This window comes from Mus pahari, chromosome 20 (genome assembly GCF_900095145.1).
Source record: "Mus pahari chromosome 20, PAHARI_EIJ_v1.1, whole genome shotgun sequence".
In the NCBI taxonomy this organism is placed as follows: Eukaryota; Metazoa; Chordata; class Mammalia; order Rodentia; family Muridae; genus Mus; species Mus pahari.
In genome coordinates this window covers 13,681,327-13,688,650 of record NC_034609.1, presented here as the reverse complement: position 1 = coordinate 13,688,650, position 7,324 = coordinate 13,681,327, and positions in this window count along the sequence as shown.

Here is a 7,324-nt window from a genome sequence, read left to right as displayed (position 1 = left end):
ACACACACACACACACACACACACACACACATACACACACACACCTCATTCTTTTCAGATCACACATCACAGTAACAGAAAGTTCTAGAAGATATATACAAAAGCCCAGGATTTTACTTAGGGAGTTTCACATGTCTCTTCCATGGGCTTTCTGACACCCGGCTTTCCCTGTTTCTGCCTCACTATTATAAACAATGCTGACCAATCACTCCTTGGACATATGTGGACCTCTAGAATTTCCTCCTTCCTCACACTTACGTAGTTACCAATTTTACAAGCTTCTTTATGCATGAACTCATTTATGATTGAAAATTATCCCATAGGGTAGACATATTATCCTACAGTAGCGCCATGAGATTAGGAAACCAAGCTACAAATAAGTTAAGAGATGTGTCAAAGATCACACAGCAGAAATCGGAGCCCTGAGTGAGGCTGCACATCTGCATTGGCCCTAACCTCTCCCCACAGTGCACCAAACAGGTCTGGCACTGAGACCACAGCAGTGACTAAGACATTTGGGGACCTGGGTCTGTCCTTGCGCATGTGATTTTATATTCTCAGAGGAAGGATGAGACGTGTGTGCGGCACTCAGTTAACACCACTCATGGCTGGCTGATGGGAGTTCAGGAACTTGATCCCACAAACTTTTCCTCTCCTTTCCCCCAGTCTGTGGGTTAAAATCATGTGGGTTGTCCAGGGACCTGCATGTAGTTAAAAACAACTAAGGAAGGCAGTGTGCCACACTGCACTGCAATGTAATTTTCTTATATTTTTATTTATGTCAGTACCTACCAAAGTTGTTAGATTACCTGGAACTGGAGTCCCGGGACTGATTGTGAGTGACCTGATATGAGTGCTGGACATTAAACTTGAGTCCTCTGGAAAGGGAGCAAGTTCTCTCAGCCACTGAGCAAATGAATCTCTTCAACCCCAAGACTCTGTGTGTATGTGTGTGTGTGTGTCCACAGGTATGTACACAGGCTTGCCAGAGCACAGAAGCAGAGAGTGGGTCCCGTGGAGTGGAGTGACAAGCGGCTGTGAGCTGCCCTGTGTGGGTGCTGAGAACTGAATCCTGGTCCTCTCTGAGCCATGTCTCCAGTCCCTGTACTACAATTCAAATTGTTCTCAGGCTGAGTCTAAGAGGCAGAGACAAGCTAAAGATGGTCTGGAAACCCCACAGTTTTCTGTCTGGAAGGAGGTGATAAGTCAGAGCAGGAAGAGTTTAGGGGCAGCCGGGTTGTCCATGAGTAGTACCTCTGAGTAAATTAGGAACAGATTCAGCTGTTAGTAATAGAAAAACCTGACCCAGCATTACCTTGGACAGAGTCTCATCTGTTCAATTCTATGTCAGAATATTGATTTGTTTGCTTTCCATAGTGAGAGGTCAGAGAGCTGGAGAGATGGCTCGGTGGTTAAGAGTACATACTGCTCTTACAGAAGCAAGGAGCTCAGGTCCCAGCACCCACATCAGGCAGCACACCTGTAGCTCCAGCTCCAGGAAATCCAACGCACAGATCTCAGAGGACACCTGCTCCCATGTGCACAACCCCCTCCTACACACACACACACACACACTCACATATACATGCATGCACACATGCATGCACACAAGCACACACCTAAAAGACTTTAAGAAAGAGGGGAGAGGTGTTAGGGGTAGGTGATAGCTTGGACTAGGTGGCACATTACAACACTGTCGGGGGAGCTCAGCACAGTTGCTCTTCCAGTCATCTTGTGCTAACCCCAGCAGGGCCGTCAGAGGCTGTCTGCTCCAGCTACTCCCGGCATGCTCCACCCACAAAGGCAACGTGTGCCATGGAGAGATTTTGTTGGAGTTTGCCATTTTGACTGACAATTTAGTCACATCTCATTGTGCCTTTAACACATGATTCTCCTATAGCCAATGAGGCTATTGGCTGTTTTATATCCTCATTTGTTAGGGGGCCTGACCCATTCAAACACGCAAATAGAATTCAGGACGTGTATATGTTTTCTGTTTTATTGGTGGGTTGATTTCTGAAGAGAACAGAGAAACTGGTTATTCTAGACAGAATTTCTTTGCTGAATTGAATTTTGCTTTGCCATCTGTACTACAAAGAGAAAGGGTATAGGGAGATGTATAATATACACGTTCATATGTGTGCGATTCAATCCTTGTCCAAACATATTGTATCATTTTACTCAAGATGTAGCAAGCTATGTGCATATTGAATAAACATCTGACTTTTCAATCAGTCAAGGCATAAAATAATCTCAGGGCTATTAATTTCATTCCCAATAGTTAGAATTTGTGATCCATTTAAGAGGAATTAAATTTAACCTATGAAATTTACTTTATTATAAATGTTCCCATGAAAAGTATTGTGAAATCTGTTTCCCCCTTGTCTTCACAATCATGGTGACCGCATCCTAAGTCCGCTCTCTTGTGCAGGGGGTCTGATGGTCTGATGACCAGAACTTCCATTACACTAACATTCTTCTGTCCGTGAAGATCACAGCGAGGCAAGGCAGTGATTTCTTTTTCTATCTCTGGAAATCTGAGGCTCTGAAGTCAAGTGTAGTTAAATTCAAGATCTCCTTGTGACTGCTTCCCCATTGTCTTAGTTAGGGTTTTACTGCTGTGAACAGACACCATGACTAAGGCAAGTCTTATAAAAAACAACAACAACAACAACAACAACAACATTTAACTGGGGCTGGCTTACAGGTTCAGAGGTTCAGTCCATTATCATCAAGGTGGGAGCATGGCAGTATCCAGGCAGGCATGGCACAGGCAGAGCCGAGAGTTTTACATCTTCATCCAAAGGCTGCTACTGGAAGACTCACTTCCAGGCAACTAGGGTGAGGATTTTATGCCCACACCCACAGTGACACACCTACTCCAACTGGGTCACACCTCCAAACAGTGCCACTCCTTGGCCCAAGAATATACAAATCATCACACCCATTTAGCTAGGCCTGGTGAGGGTGAGTGGAGCCACTCCTGTGCCTTGGCCATCAGAGCTCTTGCTGTATTACAAGGGAGTGAGCTATCCTTGCAACAGACACACTGGCACTCCCCATGTGTGCTCTGTCGTGGGATCTCATAACTAGTAGAGTACACGTCTGAAACTAAAGAAATTCTATGCCGTGTAAAGCAATAGCAATAAAACCTTACCTCTTACAGCGGCTGGCCAGGCTGTCTAATACAAGGAAAGAATCTCACTCACGGTAGGTTTGGGACAGTTTTAGTACCTGTAGTGTTCTGCACTTGTGGGGCTGGAGAGATGGCCAAGTGGTTAAGACCACTGACTACTCATACAGAGGTCCTGAGTTCAATTCCCAGCAACTGCATGGTAGCTCAGAACCATCTGTAATGGAATCTGATGCCCTCTTCTGTCATGCAGGCATACATGCAAATAGAGTGGTCATATACCTAGTGAATAAATCTCTCTCTCTTTTTTTTAAAAGTGTACCTGCAAACTTTCAATTTACTGAGATATTAATTGCTATCTACTTAGTAGCCATCAGCCAGATGCTCAGAACTATGCTGGACAGTGGAGAAGAACACAAGGATATTTATTACCTAAGGGAATGAATGGTTCCTAAATGGCCAGAACTGCTGGAGAACAAGTAAGTCACCTGGGACCCAGATCTCAAGTATGATAGGAAATGGACTGTCACAAGCAAGTTTCGGTACGCAGGCCAGGGCTCTATCTCCTGCCCAAGCCACGGAGGAGCCAAGGACTCTCCCACTGCTGTCCGCCCTCCCTTGGAGCAAAGCTGCTGCCAACCAGCCCATCAAGGAAAACTGAAAATTAGCCAGAGCCTTGGTGTGGTAACAGAGCACACAGCTCTTAAATCTCGGGAAACAAAGCTTGCTTTCCTGGGGCATCTGGGATGCCACAGAAGAGAAACATCTTTGGAAATGGCTTGAAATGATCTTAGGTATGCTTGTTTACTTCATGTGTATATGTGTGCAGGAGTTGGAGGTGGCACAGTGTACCTGGGAAGACCAAAGAACAGCTTTGCAGGAGTAATTCTCTCTTTCCACCATGTGAGTCCTAAGGACGGAACTCAGGTTGTCAGTCTTGGCAGCAAGCAAGCCCCTTAACCCTCTGAGCCATCTTGCCAGCCCTAGAGAGGAATTTAAATTTCAACTTTGTCCAATGACTCTATCGGTATCATTTTCCTATTGACTGTATTATAGGTTTCATATCATCCTTTGATTTCTACCATTAAGGAACTTGAAGAACACAAGATAAAATACGTGGTAAGAACTGAACAAAGTACACCTGAGTGCTCTCAACTGGCTGCTGTGTCAGAGTCGTGCACGCTTTCCCTGTAAATATTTCCAGTGATATTGTAATGATGTCGTTGTTTCTAGTTTACAAAGGAAGAAACCAAAGCTCAGAGATGATGATTACCGTGCCCAACATAGCAGAGTTCAGGACTTCCACCAGACCAGCGATGCTTCAGGTCATTTCTCTTTAGTCTGTCGTTTGGAGTTGATGTCCATAACTGAGTCAAGCAAATTTCTAGGGCATTCCAAAAATCGGCTACCAATTTTTGGAAACAAACACTTATTTCTCAGGGATTATTTTCAGTTTTGTGGTCCAGATTAGCATCTCCAGCTCTTCCCTTTCAGCCCTTACTAAGGATGCTATCTCTCGCCTCTAATATCCAGGGTGGGCTAAGCAATTGAGCTATAGAACTTCTCAGAGCCTTTTCACCACCGAAGCCCTTGAGTTTACCGAGGTTCACTGGGCTCTGGCTTCCTGAAGATCAGATTGATCCCACAAAGTCCTTGAGTCCCCGAATGTTTATGGGGTTCAAATCTACACCTAGTGTGTAGGCAAGGAAACTGACACTCAAAATATCCCTACCCTGAACTCTAAGTACCCTAACACTGAAGCTTTCTGACCAAGTTTCAGCCTTATGCTCTGTGAGCCCAGAAGCCCACGTACTGGGATCACTGCCGAGCAGCTCGTGGGCATCTCCATATCAATGCATGCTGTTTTTGTCTTGATCGTGATGCGATTCTTCTTTCCAGGGTATAAGCAGTGATAAGACTGCTTGTCCCCTTCAGGTGGACAGCCAGCACCTTCACACATTGGTGACAGACGGTGGTTTTCAGGAGAAAGTTATTAGCTGTCTCTTCTAGCGAGTTAACTTAAGTGTTGCATTTGAGGGAGTGTCTCCATCAGATTTGTCTGTGGACTTGTCTGTGGAGCATTTTCTTGATTTCTAGTGGACAGAGCTCACTGTGGGCATCTCCAGGCCTGGGTCCTCTAAGAAACCTTGTTGTGAGGACCTGGGCAGGGACTCAGTGATCATCACTGTGGTTTCTACTTCAGTTCCAGCTTATCCATCACCTCAACAGCCAAACAAAAACCCAAGGCAGAATTAGGACTAGAAAAACGTTTTAAGCTGGCCATACTGGAGCTTAAGAGGTGGCTCAAAGTTAAGAGTTCACATTTCTCTTGCAGAGGACTTGAGTTCAATGTCCAGCATGCACTACAGGATACTTACAATTGCCTGTGACTACAGCCCAGGAGGACCCGATGCCTCTGACCTTTCACACACACACACACACACACACACACACACACACACACGTTGGGTCATATATAGTACCTGTTCTATACTTATTCCTGTCTTACAGAAATGCTTCCAGAACGCTAAGTGATTTTTTTCTAAGTCGTTGTTCTCCAACCATACATGATAAGATGCCACAAACTTTATTCGGCCTATGAACCGTAGCTTGCCAGCTTGCCTATGTTTGCCATGCTCGTTATTGATTAGGATACTGAACTCCAGAAAGTTACAGTGAACTCAGAGGTGGTTTTTTTTGGAAAGGGTGAAAATTGCTCCTGCTAGTAGGAAAACCATCTTAAGGTTGCAAGCACATCCTCACACCATATGTGTCCTTTTAGTTAAACTAGCACTCGTAATCCAGCATTATTTTCACAGTGCCAGGTATTTAATTCTAAAATGGTGCTTCAACCCAGCTTTTCCAACTCATCTATTTCCTCATTGAATCAATCAATTAATAAATATTTACATTTGTTCAATTCCTTTGTGGACACTAATCCTGTTCCCTTTTTAAATTAATTTATTTGAGGCGTGCGTGTGAGTGTGAACACACATGTGCCATGAGTGTGGAGGTCAGAAGACAATTTCTTAGAGCCAGTTCTTGACTTCCAACTAGCTGAGGCTAGACCTCTCTTGTTTTCGCTGCTGCATGGGTCACTCCAGCCTAGCTGGGCTGCACCCAGCTTTTAACGTGGGCTCTGGGGTGCTAATGTAGGTTGTCAGGCTTGCCTGGTGGGTTTGTACCCCCTCAGCTGTTCGTTCCCCTTCCCAATAACCTTATTCTTTTGAGAAAGTTGTGATTAAGAGTCTCCATAGTAATGAGGAAGAGGGATATAGGAACTAAGACAGTATAGTTGCCAAAAAAGAGAGAGAGATGCAGAGCTGCAGATATGGTGTGGCCTCATCATGTGACCTTGGCATCTGGAGAAAAAAATGGCTTGGCACTGAGAGTGTAGATCACTGCAAGATTGGGAATGGATGTATGTGTAAGTATGCAGGAGTGTGTGTTTTCAGAAGGAGAGGTATTGTCCATGCGCATGACATTGTCGTTCACAGTACAGAGGGCAGACTTGAGATGTCCAAGTTGAGGATGTATGCAACTACTAGCAACCTGCTGCCCCAGCCCAGGAAAGATATCATGGTACAGATAAGAATATAGGGGCGAGGGAAATTAGTATTGTTCAGTGTTCTTCCTGGGGCGTCTGTGGAAGGGGAGAGGTTGTCTGGGATGCTCAACATCCCTACCTTCTTCTGTTACAACTGACTCAGTGTGTGAAATGGCCACGGAACAGCCTAGGAAACCTGGGAAAGTCCTTAAAGCCATTCATGTCTTTTCTGCTTGTGTCTCTGCATCTATCTGTAGAAGCTTCTGGCTGAATAGGAAAGGATGTGTTACTGAGCACTCACTGCTAGTGAGCTAAGGATCCCAGAGGTTTTCAACTGCAATAACCGTCATCCATGAGGACATGAACATTCAGATGCCCAGAGTTTGTCCTCAGAATGTACTTTTTTGTGGCACTAAAATATAGCCAGGACCCTAAATGTAATTGAGAGTTACTCACGCTTTACTTGTTAGCATCCCATCAGGCTATAGTCTTAGCCTGCTACCCTGGAAGCTTTCCTTATTTCTTCAGTTGATACTGACTGCTTCCACTCTGGGTGATGCTGACTGCCTCCACTCTGGGTGATGCTGACTGCCTCCACTCTGGGTGATGCTGACTGCCTCCACTCTGGGTGATGCTGACTGCCT